The 16,732-nt window shown below is 42.0% G+C and overlaps 1 protein-coding gene and 1 pseudogene across 7 annotated transcripts in view; both read left to right on the forward strand.

The window, feature by feature from the left end:
- Positions 1–248: 248 nt before the first annotated feature.
- On the forward strand, positions 249–10,696 carry LOC102905607 (interferon-inducible GTPase 1-like; annotated as a pseudogene). The gene is made up of 2 exons (XR_013046121.1): positions 249–387; positions 6,650–10,696. The product of XR_013046121.1 is annotated as an interferon-inducible GTPase 1-like (transcript).
- Positions 249–16,732, forward strand: part of LOC102909102 (interferon-inducible GTPase 1-like) — a 28,746-nt gene continuing 12,262 nt past the window's right edge. For 5 of the 6 annotated variants that reach the window (XM_076555306.1, XM_042263939.2, XM_076555307.1 and 2 more), the window contains exons 1-2: positions 249–387; positions 10,770–10,859. The gene's annotated coding sequence lies outside the window, so the exon portion shown is untranslated. The remainder of the gene's footprint in view (positions 388–10,769; positions 10,860–16,732) is intronic. The other variant, XM_016003667.3, reaches the window with a different exon arrangement.

Here is a 16,732-nt window from a genome sequence, read left to right on the forward strand (position 1 = left end):
CACTCCTTTATTATTTTAGGACATTCCAGCATGTGCTGCCAAAAAATTAAGACATAATAGAATGAAAAAGAGCTGATAGTTTAATTTTCTCTTTATTCTTCTTGGAAATGCAGGGGATTCTGAAAAACAAGAAGATCCATGAGCTTTGATGATTGGCCAAAACACACTGAGAGGGAAGGGGCACAAGTCAGAAGACTGTACAAATCCTGCCAAACTGCCTTGAGCCTGCAGCTTGCAACAGAGGAAAAGGAAGGAGCAAAGTGCATTGTGGTTCCTGCAGCTGAACTATGCTGAGCAAATCCACTGGACGCCAGAAAAGCTAGTACATGGATAGCAGCGTTCAGATCTAACTTCAAACCCTCACCATCTCTGTTCTGATAAGACCTGGTAGGTAACAAGACTTTTTGGGGACTCACTTTGGAAGCTTTCATTGGAGGCAAGCAGGACAGGCTTGTGGGTGCTCTTAATCAGTTACAGAAGTTGAAGTAGACATAAAGGCGATGATCTTGATATTGGTTTTGGCAAATCACATCCAGTTGTCTTGGCTTCTACCTTATTCCTCTCCATAAAATGGTTGTAAACATATGGTTCTGGTAATGGCATATCTCTGCAGTTTGAGGTTTGTTGTATCTCATTTCAAATTGCTGCCGAGTTCATGGTTAACTATTTAATTCCTTGTATCCCAAGGCCTCTGGTCTGTGGAGAAGAGGTCTCTCTGCATGCTGCTTCTGCTGGAGCTAGCTGTGGAAATCTGTGCCTGAAGAATCTTCTTCACTGTGCTTTTCTTTATTGTAAAGCAGGAGTGCTAAGGATGTTTTCTTATTCTGTAGGGTACATGAGCTGTGTCAGGATGTGGTGGCAGCTGTCACTTAGGCAGGCTTGCTTTTGTAATGTTTGCTGTGTCACAGCCATCTCATTCCCTGTGTTCACATTCTGTGGGCAGACCTTGAAGACAAATGTCACACTGGAGTCTGCATCACAAATCCAGGAGCTGAAACTGAAAGAATGAGAGGGAACTGAAGAGATAGAACAGCCTGTGTGCTGCAGGGATGTCTGTCTGTCTGTGTCCTGTGGGTGACTGTCCCTTTAAACAAGAAATTAGGCAATGGTGTTTATTTAATCAGGTTTAGCTTCCCTTTCAGGACATTCTTTTTACCCACTCCTTCCTGGCCTGTGTCTCCAGTCAGACAGAACAAAGTTCTGGTCCTTTGATTTCTTTTTCTTCTTTTTTTTTTTTTCATTTTTTTTATTAAGAAATTTTCTACTCACCCTACATTCCACCCACAGATCCCACTTCCTCTCACCCCCCAGCCCTCCCTCCCAAGTCACCACTACCCCCATCCCGACATCCTCCAAATCAAGGTCTCCCATGGGGAGTCAGCAGAGCCAGGCACACTGAGCAGAGGCAGGTCCAAGCCCCTCCCCACCACACCAAGCTCCCAAGAGTCTGCCCATGCACCAGGGATGGATCCCGATCGAATGCCCGGGTACTCGACAAACAATTCAAGCTAAACAAACAACTCTCTCCCATATCCAGAGGGCCTACTTCAGTTCCATGGGCGCTCCACAACCAGTAATCCACAGTTCATGGATCTCCACCAGTGTGTCCGGTCATCTCTGCATGTCTTCCCATCATGATCTGGAAGTCCCCTGCCCTTAGAATCCCTCCTCTCTCCCATCGACTAGATTCCCAGAGCTCACCCTGGTGCCCTATCACACATCCCTTATCTACCTCCATCAGTCACTGGATAAAGGCTCTATGATGACAGTTAGGGTATTCACTAGACTGGTCACCAAAGTAGACCAGTCCAGGCACCCCCTCGATCACTGCCAGCTGTCCAAGGTGGGGTCATCCCTGTGGATTCCTGAGAGTTTCCCCTGGGACCCTGCCTTTTCCCACTCCCATGATGTCTTCATCTATCATGGGGTTCTCTTCCCTGTTCTCCCACTCTGTCTCCACTCCAGCTCGACCCTCCCATTCCCCTATGTTCTCACCCCCCATGCCTTGGCCTCTGCCAACTCCCCACCCCCAACCCACTCATGCAGATCCCATCCACTTCTACTTCCCTGGGTTACCCATGTGTCCCTCCCAGAGTCCCTACTGTCAGCTAGCCTCTCCGAAGCCATGGGCTGCAGTCTGGCCATCCCTTGTCCTACATCTAGTATCCACTTATGAGTGAGTACATACCATGTTTGTCCTTTGAGTCTGGGTTACCTCACTCAGGATGATATTTTCTAGTTCCATCCTTTTGCCTGCAAATTTCATATCATTGTTTTTTACTGCTGAGTAGTACTCATTGTGTATATGGGCCACATTTTCTTTATCCATTCTTCAGTTGAGGTGCATCTAGGTTGTTTCCATGTTCTTGCTAGTACAAATAATGCTGATATGAACATAGTTGAGCAAGGGTCATTGTGGTAATATTGAGCATTCCTTGGGTATATGCCCAAGAGTGGTATAGTGGGTCTTGAAGAAGACTTATTCCCAATTTTCTGAGAAACCGCCATTCTGATTTCCACAGTGGTTGTACAAGTTTGCATTCCCACCAACAGTAGAGGAGTGTTCCCCTTGCTCCACATCCTCTACAACATAAGCTGTCTTCAGTGTTTTTGATCTTAGCCATTCTGACAGGTGTAAGATGGTATCTCAGAGTCATTTTGATTTGCATTTCCCTGATGACTAAGGATGTTGAGCAATTCCTTAAATGTCTTTCAGCCATTTGAGATTCTTCTGTTGAGAATTCTCTGTTAAGCTCTGTAGCCCTTTTTTTTTTTTAATTGGATTGTGCAGTATTTTGAAGTCTAGCTTTTTGAGTTCTTTATATAGTTTGGAGAACAGCCCTCTGTCAGATGTGGGGTTGGTGAAGATCTTTTCCCATTCTGTAGGGTGTCATTTTGTCTTATTGACTATGTCCTTTAGTATACAAAAGCTTCTCAGTTTCAGGAGGTCCCATTTATTAATTGTTGTTTTCAGTGTCTGTGCTACTGGTGTTATAATTAGGAAGTGATCTCCTGTGCCAGTGCATTCCAGACCACTTCCTACTTTCTCTTCTATCAAGTTCAGTGTAACTGGATTTATGTTGAGGTCTTTGATCCATTTGGACTCGAGTTTTGTGCATGGTGACAGATTTCTTGTATAGCGCTTCCCATCGGTTCTGTACATTAGAAGGGGCTGCCTGTGCAGTGAGTCTCTATGTGCTTGTGCTCAACACAGTATGATGATAGGGACATCCCTCTTTTGTATTAGACTGTTTTGGGGCTCTCCCCTGACATTTTGCACCCACTGTTTATGAATGTAGTAAGACTTCAATTTCCCACTGAGCAGTTAGAACTACAGAACAAGCAAAAATTTTCACAGTAGAGTCCAAGGATTTTCCTCATAGTGCTCATTCATTGCCTGATGATAAACTAACCTTTACCAATGTGTTGATGGTGATGAAGAAGTGAGCAAGACAAAGGCACATTCTTCAACCTGAGGTTCATTACACTGTGGGAGGCTGACAACAAATGACCCTAGACAAATACACATTATGTGGCAGCAAGTGCTGTGGAGAAACTGAAACATAATGAAAGGATGGTGAATGACAGAGGCAGAAACATATTTATATCCCAAAGGGAATATAAATCCTGAATCCTGTCTAATTGAAGCATACCTAGAGAAAGGTGATTAAGAACCACATGCCTACTGGGGGAGAGCATGAAAATGGAAGCAGGCATGAAGTACAAAGTCCTGAGATGAGAAGATAGCCTGAGATAACAGGGAGGCTAGAATTCAGATATCAGCAGCTCCAGAGGTGTGATAACAAACTTCAAAGGTGTATTGTATGTAGTGTGTACACTGTATACCTAATGCATGTTCCTTGACTGAAATGGGAGTCCTTGTGCTGCCTCTCAGAATTGATATTACATGACATGACTTCAGTGTCAATAGGGTAATCTGGCTGTTTGATCATCCAGGTTGTTGCAAGAACCATCACAAGAAATACAATAATGTGGACAACACAGAAGGTGGGATTGAGGAGGTCTCCAAGAAGATAAAGGAGGGAGAATGACCGATTGTGAGGGAATTTGGAAACAGAGATTAAGTCTTCAAACTGATTTGATATGGATGAGAGAGAAAGAGGAGGCTCCAAGGTGACAATAGGGATTTGCTATTTCCTTTACTGATGGTGAGGTCCATTGTGCTGCCATGGGAGATCTTGTAGGCAGGTTTGTGGAGAATAAAGGGTAGAAAGAAGATATCTGAGCTAGTTAAATACTCAGTCCCTAGGCCTGACAGCAAGTATATTTATCTGTTGAGCCACCTTACTGGACTTGATATTTTTTTTTAAGGCAGGGTCTCAAGTAGCCCAGAATAGCCTTTAACTCACTATGTACTAAGAATGGCCTTGAAGTCCTGACCCTCATACCTCTACTTCCTGACACCAAAATGATAGGGATCCACAAGCACCTGCATTTGATGAGGTGCTGGGGATTGAACTCAAGGCCTTATTCATGCTGGGAAAGCTCTCTACAAATGGACCTACATCTGCAGTGCACAGCTAGATTGCTTTCATAAAATAAAAGGTTTACAAGAAAACAGTGAATATAAATGATGACTTGAGGACACTGAAATGTTGTACTGAATAAATGAATTTTAACATGGACTTTAAGGGTAAAGAAATTTTACATTATTGAGAGTTTATATTCCTCATGGAGTATAAATATAAATATAAATATAAATATAAATATAAATATAAATATAAATATAAATATAAATATATTCCATGGCATGAAAAAGACATAAGGAAAGTAAGTCTAGGAAAATTAGAAATTTTTTCAACAAAATGCAATAGCTGAACTTACTGAAACCTTTGAAAACAAAAGTAACACAGACGAAATCAGATTTATGTGATCATTAGAGAGATTAAACACTGATGTCAATTATCATTCATTAGTGTTGATATTTTAGTGGATAAAACCAGATGTACGTTAAGTTCCCATTCATTTGAAGGCACATTTTGAAGAAAGTGCGCACAGACAGAGAAGACATCTTAGATTTCAAATAGAATACTCTAGTCTGGTTAGGCAGAACACAGTTACGCAAGTTTTCATAGTTGTTGATGCTGGTTAAAAGACACGTGCACATTTTATGTTATTTTCCCTTATTTTACTTAAGTTTCAATTTTTCTATGATAAAGGGTTTAATTGAGAGCTAGTAGAAATTTGTTCGAGTTTTTTACAATGCTATTATAAACAATAGATTTTTTAAAATGTTTTTTGGGGCTTGCACACTCTGCTCACAGTCCATCACTGGGGAAGGCAGGGCAGAAACTCTGCAGGAATAGAAATAGGAACAATGGGAGAATATTGTTTACTGGCTTGCTCCCCATACTTTGATAATGCTTTCTTAAATTACCCAGGACCACCATCCCAAGAGTGGAACCTACCACCAACAGTGGCCTGGGACCTCCCACATCAATCCTCAATCAAGAAAATATCCCATACTTGCCAGGGACCAGCCTCAGCAGTTTTGACGGTCTCGAAGGGCAGGGATGTCTGGCAGGTGCAAGAAAAGACTCAGACACAGGAGTTGGTGCAAGCTGATGAGTCTTGTCAGATCTGGAGATGTGCGTTTTTTCTTCCTTCTCCTGATCAGACTCAACCCCAGTCTTTTATTGTAATAGTACAAGGAAATCAGGGATGAGAAAATTTAACAGGTGATGGGGTTCTTCACAATACTTTCAAAAGTTCTTTTTTTAAATCAGCAAAGTGTATCCCGTGCCCCGTGATTGCACATAGAAGTTCCCAGGAAGAAAGCCAAAGCATACCAGCTTATTCTTTCACAGGTTAATAATTATCAGAACATCTGAGCTAATCACCCCAGAGGCCATCTACTTGCATTTTCTTAAAAAGCACAGAAATGCAAGCAATGGTTTAAGGTACCAGACTGCCAGCTTCCTCTCAGCCTAAGTTCTTCTTCATCTCTCTGCAATTCATCAAGTTGTCTTCTAACTAGTTCTGGACAACTCTTCTCTTCTATCCTATCTAAATGTCACTCCACCTATGAATTTTCTGCCACCAGCATTCTGGGTTTTTCCCATGACCTGCATCACAGCTTTAACTCCTGTCACTGTCACAATCTCAGTATCATTTCTAAATTCATGGAAACCACCACAGGAAAGAGAAAGAAAATCATAAAGAGCAAATAGAGGAGGAGGATTACAAGAACAAGTAACAGTTGGATGGGTGAGAACATGATACGCATACGCCATAAAGTCTGCCCTCGGGACACAAGGGTTGTTCTCTCCCTGGCCCACAGAAGGCAGGCTTAGTATAATATCTGGTGGGGCAGGCCTGGAGGGATTGATGTCCTCATTCTCGGGTACCTCCAACACAGATTCCACTGGCAACACATCAGGCTTTTCATATGCCATCTCCAGCACATACTCATGCTCCCAGTCCATTCTGATGGAGGCAGTTCCTCAAATGAAGTTTTCTCCTCCAAAAGGACAATGGTTTGTATCTTATTGACCAATAATAACCAGCACTACATAATTGGGAACTAGTCAACATCAGAACATAACTGAGGCTGCAGCACAGAGCACACAGTGCTAAGCACAAAGGCCTCTTCAGTCTCATGCAGCTCATTCTCCCTTCCTTCTTTCAGGGCCCATTTTCAACAGAGCCATGGGTCAGTTATTCTCTGATACATCCAAGAATGAAGACAGTGGAGATTTTGAGTCCATCTTCATTGCATATTTTAAGAAAATTAAGATGGAAAACAAAATCATTCCTCAGGAAGCCATCCATTTAATAGAATTACATCTGAAAAAGGAAACATTCAGGGGGCACACTCTGTAATCAGTGATGCATTAAAAAATATTGATAACACCCCAATCAACATTGCTGTGACAGGAGAGTCTGGAGCAGGGAAGTCCAGCTTCATCAATGCCCTGAGGGGGGTTGGACATGAAGAGGAAGATGCAGCTGAAGTTGGAGTAGTAGAGACAACTAAGTGGAGAACTCCGTACCAACACCCCACAATTAAAACTTTGACTTTATGGGACCTGCCTGGCATTGGAACTATGGACTTTCCGCCAAAAGATTATTTGGAAAAAGTGAAACTCCAAGAGTATGACTTCTTCATTATTGTTTCTGCCACATGTTTTACAAAACTTCAACTAGACCTTGCCAAAGCAATCAGATTCATGAAAAAGAATTACTACTTCGTGAGAACCAAGGTGGACACTGATTTAAACAATGAAAAGGAATCCAAACCACGGACCTTTGACAGAGAAGAGATCCTACAGCAGATCAGAAGCTACTATGTAAATTCCTTTAGTCAGAATAACATGGAAGCACCACAGATTTTTTTTTTATTTCTAACAGCCATTTATCTGACTATGATTTTCCAGTTCTGATGGACACCCTGATAAAGGATCTTCCTGTCCAAAAGTGCCATAATTTTATTCTTTCTTTGCCTAATATCACGGAGGCAGCCATTGACAGAAAGCACAAGTCTATGCAGCAGTATATCTGGTTGGAAGCCTTCAAGGCTGGAATTTTGGCTACTTTTCCTGTAGTGGGCATCATCAGGAATGATGTAAAGAAATTCAAGGAGAAGTTAAACCACTTTCGAGTCCTCTTTGGAGTGGATGATGAATCCCTGGAATTCATGGCTAAGGATTCCAAAGTGCCTGTTGAACAGCTGAAAGAAATCATTAAATCTCCTTATTTGTTGGAAACTAAGAATGAAGAAATATTAGCAGAAACATTTTTGAAATATGTGGAGAAATTTGCCTCAGCTAATGGTGGGCTCCTTGCTACAGGTCTTTACTTTAGGAAAGCCTTTTACATGCACCTTCTTTTCCTTGACACAGTGACTGAAGATCCCAAAGTTCTCCTTAGAGAAACATTAAAAAAAAAAAAAAAACTAGTTCAAACTCACCTCATCCACAGCTACTCACCATTACAAGATCAATAGTTAATACCAGGGAGTCAATTAGATAAATTCCTCCTTTTATCTTTTCTTTATACTATCCAATCTACCATCACCATGAGAAAACCTATTGTTTATTAATACTTCAGAATCTGACAATCTCCAGGTGCAACTAAAATCTCTACATTCCTCCCTGTCTTTCAACTGCACATGCATACTTGAATACACAGACACAGACACAGACACACACACGTATACACAACATACACTCGCACACACAGACACACACACACAGACACAGACACACACACACACACACACACACACACACACACACACACTACATAAAGCACTTTGTATGCCAGGCAGATATAAGGAGCAACTCTCGATTTCCAGAAACAACATAAATGGTGAGTGGGTGTGGCATCCACCTTGTACTTCCACATTCAGAAGACAGAGACAGTGGAACCATGGAGCAAGCTGACTGCTAGAGTGTGTACATCTGCAAGCTCTGGGTTCAGTTGAGAGACCCTGCCTTGATGAAAAAGATAGAAAGTGATTGAAGATGAGGCCCAACATAAGCCTGACATGTGCACACACATGTGAACATTCTCACCATACAGACAGATGCTGAGAGCCTTGCTCCTAGCAGGTCCGACAACCTGGGACAGATGTGTGAGGTCAGCAAAATGAAGAAAATAATGACCACCTGTTTCAAACAAGTGACCCCCGGATAGCCTGAGCTGTTTTTATTCATTCAGTTTCAATAGTTTGCATGAACAGTTTTACTATCATGTTTCTTTCCTTAAGTTTATAATAATAATTACAATAGTTGCCAGTTTGCTCCCTTAGCTCATTCCCCTTCTGATGCCCAACTCTCCCACCAGTAATCATTACCTACTTGATTCGTAGCTTTAATGTTAGAAACATAAGCAATCTGGCAAGCAACAAAGAAAGTTTTCTAACTAGGCGCACCTGCAGGTAGAACAGCGTGCCAGCTCGCAGCATTTGCAGTTACAGTATCATATGCAAAGTGAAAGAGAGTTTTGCCTCTAGTGGTTAATGTTTAGCTCTAGTCAAATCTAAGTTCTCACAATGAACTCATCAGCCAAACCTGAATCAATTTATTCTTCATTCTATCTCCTATGGGGGAATATATGAGGTTTTTTCCTATCATCCTGTAAACTACATAATTTAAAGGCTTACTTCTAAAAGCTGACATTACTTATTTCTCTTTTCTCATATTTCCTTCCTTTCAGCTTCCTTCAGAGTTGACTCCTACAGAATTGGCACAACTATTAGAAATAAGGATGTTGTGTGTTTTTATGATACTGCTTTGCTCTCTGTTTCTAGACTGTTCCCATTAACTTGATATCATCTATTCATCTGCATTTCTCTTAGACTCCTGTGGTTAGGATCAATCTCTCTAGAACAATTATACAAATTTATAATGACATAAACTACTGTGACTCACTGGTCTACTCTGGTGACCACCTAGCAAATAACCTAGCTGTCTTCATAGAGCCTTTGTCCAGTGACTGATGGAGGCAGATGCAGATATCCACAGCCAGGCACCAGGCTGAGCTCTGGGAATCCAATTGATGAGAGAGAGGAGGGATTCTGCAGGTGAGGGACGTCGAGATCATGATGGGAGGACATTCAGAGATGACTGGCCACACTAGTGGAAGCCCATCAACTGTGGACTGGTGGCTGTGGAGCCCCCATGGGACTGTACTGGGTCTTCTGGATACAGAAGAGGGTTGTTTGGCTCGAACTGTTTGGGGGCACCCAGGCAGGGGAATGGGGGTCTGTCCCTGGTGCATGGGCAGGCTTCTGGGAATCCAGTGCCTGTGGTGTGATGCCTTGCACAGCCTTGGTGCAGTAGGAAGGGGCTTGGACCTGCCTAGGCTCAGTGTGCTGGGCTCTGCTGACTCCCCATGGGAGACCTCGATTTAGGAGATGTGGGGATGCAGGGTGGCTTGGGAAAGAGGGCTGGGGGTTTGAGGAGGGAGGAGGGGGGATCTGTGGATAGTATGTGGACTGAGTAGAAAATTTCTTAATAAAGAAAAGTGAAAAAAAAACTACTGTGACTCTTTCAGACTTGTCACAAGGTGCATTGAAAAGGCACCATTCTGGTTTTGAGAATCCTGAATTCATGCTTTAGAAGTTGAACATCTCCACTGGTTCACCCAAAGGAGAGTCATCAGGGTGAAGTTTTCCTAATGCAAAGGCCATTTCATCGATGGCTCTAAAAAGTGAGAAAAGAGGCAGCCAGCAACATAATTTTTGTAAAGAAAGCAAGAAGAGCAGATAGCACATATGCTCCTGGGGTCCTGCCCAGAATTGTGCAGCAAACAATCCATCAGCCTTGCCAAAAATGGGTTAAATTCTCCCAGGCCTTGCCACAAGGAGTACTTGTTTGTATTATTCTCAGTCTTTGTCCTCCAAAGAAGTCACATGGCTCTTTGACATGACACATTTTAAATATAAAATAAAATAAGACTCAGGAAGTAAAAACAAAAAAATCACAAGTCTTAGAAAGCATGGAGACATAAGCTCTCCTCAAGGTTATATAATCAAAAAGCATTCTGTGGGAGTAAGGATTTCAGAGCAGCTGAGGTTCCTGAAAATCATGCAGGGGGCTCCATGGCTGCAGCTGTGGTGAATCATTGCCATGCTGGGATGTGTTTTTTCAGGGATGCAGCTGCCTCTGACTGGTCAATGTTCTAATAAGTAACGCTCACCCTAATAAACTCACTCATTCGCCAAACTAGACTTGAAAGATGTTTCCTTGATCTGTTGTGGGTACCTAGATGGGAGGAAGAGATATTTATTTGTATCTCCCCAGGAACAATACTACAACACAAATTGATACCCTGAATATGGACCAGAAGAACCAAAGATGAATTGAAGAGGACTAGTTGTCTTATCCTTACAAGTAGGTGCTGATATATAGGAAGTGAGATGGCACCTGTGTTCAGCCTTCTCAATCCTATACCCAGACATATCTGAATAGAAGCTACACACAAAAGGGTAGATCTTGGAGGGTTGTTGGAACAGATAATCCTGTCCATTGTCTGTAGTGGGTGTAGATGCAGCACAACTGGAGGTGGGTAATGTCATAGGATGGTAGGTGCCATGTTAAAATGGGGAATTGCATGCATCATGCATGCAGGTGAAGGTCCTAGATTGCCCAGTGCATTATCAGAAGAGGACTGTATGTAAAACCCAAAGCAAGTGGAGCCCAGATTGCTAAGCTATCCTCGTGTTCTTGCCCACCTCAAGGGGAGGACAGAGGGCAATGAAAAGTTCTAATAAAACCTTAATAAACTCACTGACTCATTAGAACTGACATGGGTGGAATCACTTCTTTAATTTGTCCTCAGTGCACTTCTGTGGTCTGAAGAGACATTTCTTTCTCTCTTCCCAGGAAAAGTCACATAATAAGACAGATGTTCTAGTGTAAGTAGCCATTGTCAAATATGGAATTTGGTGTCACAGGCCCTAAGTAGTAATTTGTCTTAGTTTGTTTCTCTGGTGATGTGATTAAACTCTAACTGTCAGAACCCAGTCCATGAAAGAAGCTGTGTGAGGAGATTTCTGAGAGATTGTGAGGAAACTCCAAGCAAACAAGACAAAGCCTCCCTGGCAAAAGCCATGATCATATTTACATATTTACATACAAGAGTCCTGTACCTCCGTTCCTCCACAGCATGGATCTGTTCTTGGAATGTGCTGTCATGCCCATCTCAGGTGTAGTAAATGGGAGTGGGTTTACCTTAGATTACCCATTGTCTTACCCATTATTACTCAGAATGATGTTTCTAATTACAAGTTGTCCTCATGACTGCATAAGGCCTAAACTCATGTGACCTTGCCTTTGTGACTGTACATAACATGAATGCAAATGAACTTTGCTCACAGGACCTGGCTTATACTGACAAAATACCCTCAGAATATAAATTGTCTGATGCCCTGAATTAAATTGGCATGAGACTTTAGGCTGCCTCATTTTTAGGAGCCACTCTCTTAGGTTCACACCACCAAACAGAAAGGAAACTCTAACCAAACGCAACTTGGGGGAGGAAGGGATTTAACTGGCTAGCAGGTTACAGTGCATCATCAAGGGAAGCCAAAGCAGGTACTGAAGCAAAGACTGGGAAGGGACACTGCTGACTGACTTGCTCTCCAGGGCTTGCCCATCCTGCTTTCTCCCACAACCCAGGACAACTTTCCTAAGGCTGACATTCACCACAGTGGGCTGGGTCCTCTTACATCAAGAAAATACCCTACAAACATTCAAACAGGCCAATCTGAGGCAGTTCTTAGACTGAGATTCTGTCTTCCAAGTTAGGCAGTGTGGTTCATGCCTCTAATTTCAGCATGATTCCCCATTCCCTGGTATAATTATATTCATGTCAAAGCCTCCCTGGCCAAAGCCATCATCATATTGAATAGATTATTCCAGTTCCCCATATATCTACCACATTCTTCTCTTCCAATTTTCAATCATTCTTATAGTATTGAAAGTCCCAGGAGCCCCCCTGTGATAACCAGAGACAGAAGCATACCCTGTACTGAGTAGGAACAGGTAAGGCCCCATCTCCGGACTGGGCAGACCACGTCCCTAGTCCATAGGCCATGGGGGCACATCCTGTACCACTCCCCCAAGCCATTGGAGCCCCAGGGACTGGCCAGCTGCCCCTTCCCCAGCTCCCTCGCCAAGAAAACAGCCCCCTGTGACACCAGGGAAAGCCGGAGTCACAAGTCCAAACTGCACGAATTGGAACAGGTAAGGCCCCATCTCTGGACTGGGCAGATGAGGTCCCTAGTCCCTAGGCCCTGGGGGCACATCCTGTGCCCCTCCTCCAAGCCATTGGAGCCCCAAGGACTGGCCAGCTGCCTCTTTCTCCGCCCCCTTGCCAAGAAAACAGCCCCCTTGACAGCAGTAAAAACTGGAGACATTAGCACATCCTGCATAGATTAGAAACAGCACAGATTGGACCAAGAGCCCAGATTATGCCAAGAGCTCCCATTAGACCAAGAGTATCAACCAGACCAAAAGAGGCTCCCTCAGACACAGACAGTACTTGTACAGAGTGGAGGAAGAGATGGGAAGATGCCAGTGCAAAAATGCAGTCAACAACATGAAGACCAATACAGCACCATCAGAACCTATTGGTGCTACATCAGCAAGACCTGAACATTCCAAAGCAGAAGAAATAGACCTTTAAAAGGAACTTAAGAAGATGATATAGACTTTTAAAGAGGAAATGAAAGCTGCCCTTAAAGAATTCAAAGAAAAGACAAACAAAAATTTGGAAGAAATCAATAAATCCCTTAAAGAAAGCCAAGAAAAAGCAATTAAACAGGTAAATGAAACAGTCCGAAATTTGAAAACTGAAATAGAGGCAAAGAAAACACAAACCGGGGGAAGGCTGGAAATGGAAAATCTGAATAAATGAACAGGAACTACAGATGCAAGCATAACCAACAGAATGCAAGAGATGGAAGAGAGTATCTCTGGCATTGAAGATACAATAGAGGAAATATATTCATCAGTCAAAGAAAACACTAAAGCCAAAAAAGTCATAACACAAAATGTCCAGGAAATTAGAGACAACATGAAAAGACCAAACCTAAGAATAACAGGGACAGAAGAAGAAGAATACCAACTCAAAGGCACAGAAAATATATTCAACAAAATCATAGAAGAAAACTTTGCCAAGTTAAAGAAAGAAATGCCAATGAAAGTACAAGCTTACAGAACACCAAATAGACTGGATCAAAAAAAAAAAAAAGACCCCTTGCCACATAATAATCAAACCACTAAACATACAGAATAAAGAAAAATTATTAAGAGCTACAAAGGAAAAAGGCCAAGTAACATATAAAGGCAGACCCATAAGAATAACACCTGACTTCTCAATGGAGACTCTGAAAGCCAGAAGGTCCTGGACAGATGTTATGCAGACACTAAGAGACCATGGATGCCAACCCAGACTATTATATCCAGCAAAACTCTCAACTGCCATAGATGGAATAAACAAAATATTCCATGATAAAACCAGATTTAAACAATATCTATCCATAAATCCAGCCCTACAGAAAGCAATAGAAGGAAAATTCCAACCTAAGGAAGTTAGATACAATCATGAAAATACAGGCAATAGATAATCCCACACCAACAAATACCAAAGAAGAGAAACACACAATACTACCACCAAAAATAACAGGAATTAACAATCACTGGTCATTAATATCCATTAATATCAATGGTCTCAGTTCGCCTATAAAAAGACACAGACTGACAGAATGAATACGAAAACCGGATCCATCCTTCTGCTGCATACAAGAAACACACCTCAACTTTAAAGACAGACACTACCTCAGAGTAAAAGGCTGGGAAAAGACTTTCCAATCAAATGGACTTAAGAAGCAAGCTGGTATAGCTATCCTAATATTTAATAAAATAGACTTCAAACTAAAATCAATCAAAAGAGATCGGAAAGGACATTACATACTTATCAAAGGGGAAATCCACCAAAATGAAGTCTCAATTCTGAACATTTATGCCCCACATACAAGGGCACCCACTTATGTAAAAGAAACATTACTAAAGCTTAAGTCACACATCAAACCCCACACACTACTAGTGGGAGACTTCAACACCCCGCTCTCACCACTGGATATATCTGCCAGATTGAAACTTAACAGAGAAATAAAGGACCTAACAGAAGTTATGACTCAAATGGACTTAATAAATATCTACAGAACATTCCACCCTAACACAAAAGAATGTAACTTCTTCTCAGCACCCCATGGAACCTTCTCTAAAATTGACCACATGCTCAGTCACAAAGCAAATCTCAACAGATACAAAAAAATTGGAATAACCTCCTGTATTTTATCAGACCACCATGGCTTAAAGTTAGATTTCAACAGCAACAAAATTTACAGAAAGCCTACAATCTCATGGAAACTGACTAATGCTCAACTGAATTGCTACTGGGCCAAGAAAGAAATAAAAAAAGAAATTAAAGACTTCCTAAGAGATCAATGAAAATAAATATACTGCATACCCAAACTTATGGGATACTATGAAAACAGTCCCAAGAGGAAAATTCATAGCACTAAATGCCCACATAAAGAAGATGGAGAAATGTAGCATGAATCTTAGAAAGTTCTTATTAATAAGAACAAACCTGAGGCCAGTTATTGGGGTGAACGCTGGAAGATCAGAGAGACAGAACAGGCCACAGCCACCTCACCTCACCAGTTCCTCAACTGATCCTGTTTCCTCAGGCTGGAAGCCTCTGAGTCCTCATCCAGAATGAATCTCAGCTGAACTGCTGCTCCAAAGCAGAGATCTAGGACCTCCCTGATCAACAACTCAGGAGTGGGCATTCCACATCTTGTACTCAGCTTTCATTCGATAAGCTGTATCTTCTTCAATGAGCATTTCACCTTCACTTATACATATAGTGACTCCAGTTAAACTCCTTAAGCACACATAAAACAGTCGATTTCAGTCTAGTGTTTTCAGACATACTCAATGATTCCTTCACCCATCCCTTCTCCTCTGCCCTGCCTTTCCCACCTTCCTGCCCACTTAAACTCCTCCCCATTATCCACTTGTGTTCTGCCAACCCCCTTGATATTAGTCAGGGTTCTCTGAAGGATGAGACTCAATGGAGTGAATGTATGTGTGATGTGTACATAATATACATACTATATGTGTAATATATAAAATAATATCTTAAGACAGCTTAAATTGAAACAGTATCAACAGGTGAATCCCAGCAAAGAGGCTGAGAATCTGCTGTTGCTCAATACTTGAGATGGGGTACCTCAGCAGTTAGTATCTTCTCACTAGGCAGGTCATCGCCCTATAGTTGCTCAGGTCATAAGGCTGGTTACCTCCTCAGTCCCAACTAGCACTGAAAACCTGGAAGCTTCCTGGAGAGTCACTGATTCAGAGTCCAGGACATGTCCCTGGAAATGTTTGCTCTGATATCAGTGAAGGAATCAGCAGCAAAGACAGGGTAGTCAACCTGCAGTAAGAGGGAAGGCCAAGCCAGCACAAGGCAAGTGATCATCCCCTGCCTTACCCTTGGCAGCTGAGCTGGTCTTCTCTACCAACCAAGACAATCAGGACACATCTTCGGGTAAGGCTCCATATAAAGAGATTCTAATTTCTTGCCAGTTGACATTAAAAATCAACCACAATATCCTCTATTAAGATGTTTCTTCCCTTCTTGTGGGACTCCTAACAGTGGGTAGAAGAATATCTCTGACTCTATAGTCTGCACTTGGGTCCCTTTTACTCCTTTTACCTCATCTAGCATTGCTAGGAGAGGTTGTGCCTAGTCTTATTGCAATTTGTTATTCGTGTTCAGTTTAATATCCCTGAGAGGCTTGCATTGTGTTTGTTTGTTTTAGCATTTGGAGAAGGAGAGGGAAAGGTGATGATCTATAGTTTGCCTTCCTGCTTCCCCAGCCAGAATCTTGTTTGTTTTCTTAGTCTTAGCCATTCTGACTGGGATTAGATAAAATCTCAGATAGTTTTAATTTGAAGTTTCCTGGTGACTAGGATGGTGAACACTCTTGAATATTTCTACTCATTTGTGTTTCTCCTTTTGAGTATGCTCTGGCCAGTCCCATAATGAATTTTAATTGGATTGATTGTTTTCTCAGTGGGTTTTTTTTTATGGTTTTGCATATTCTTTACAGTGGTCCTCTAACTGATTTAATGCTGGTGAAGATTTTCCCCCATTCTGAAGGCTGCTACACTAGAATAACAGTTTCGTT

Source organism: Peromyscus maniculatus, chromosome 19 (assembly GCF_049852395.1).
Source record: "Peromyscus maniculatus bairdii isolate BWxNUB_F1_BW_parent chromosome 19, HU_Pman_BW_mat_3.1, whole genome shotgun sequence".
NCBI lineage: Eukaryota > Metazoa > Chordata > Mammalia > Rodentia > Cricetidae > Peromyscus > Peromyscus maniculatus.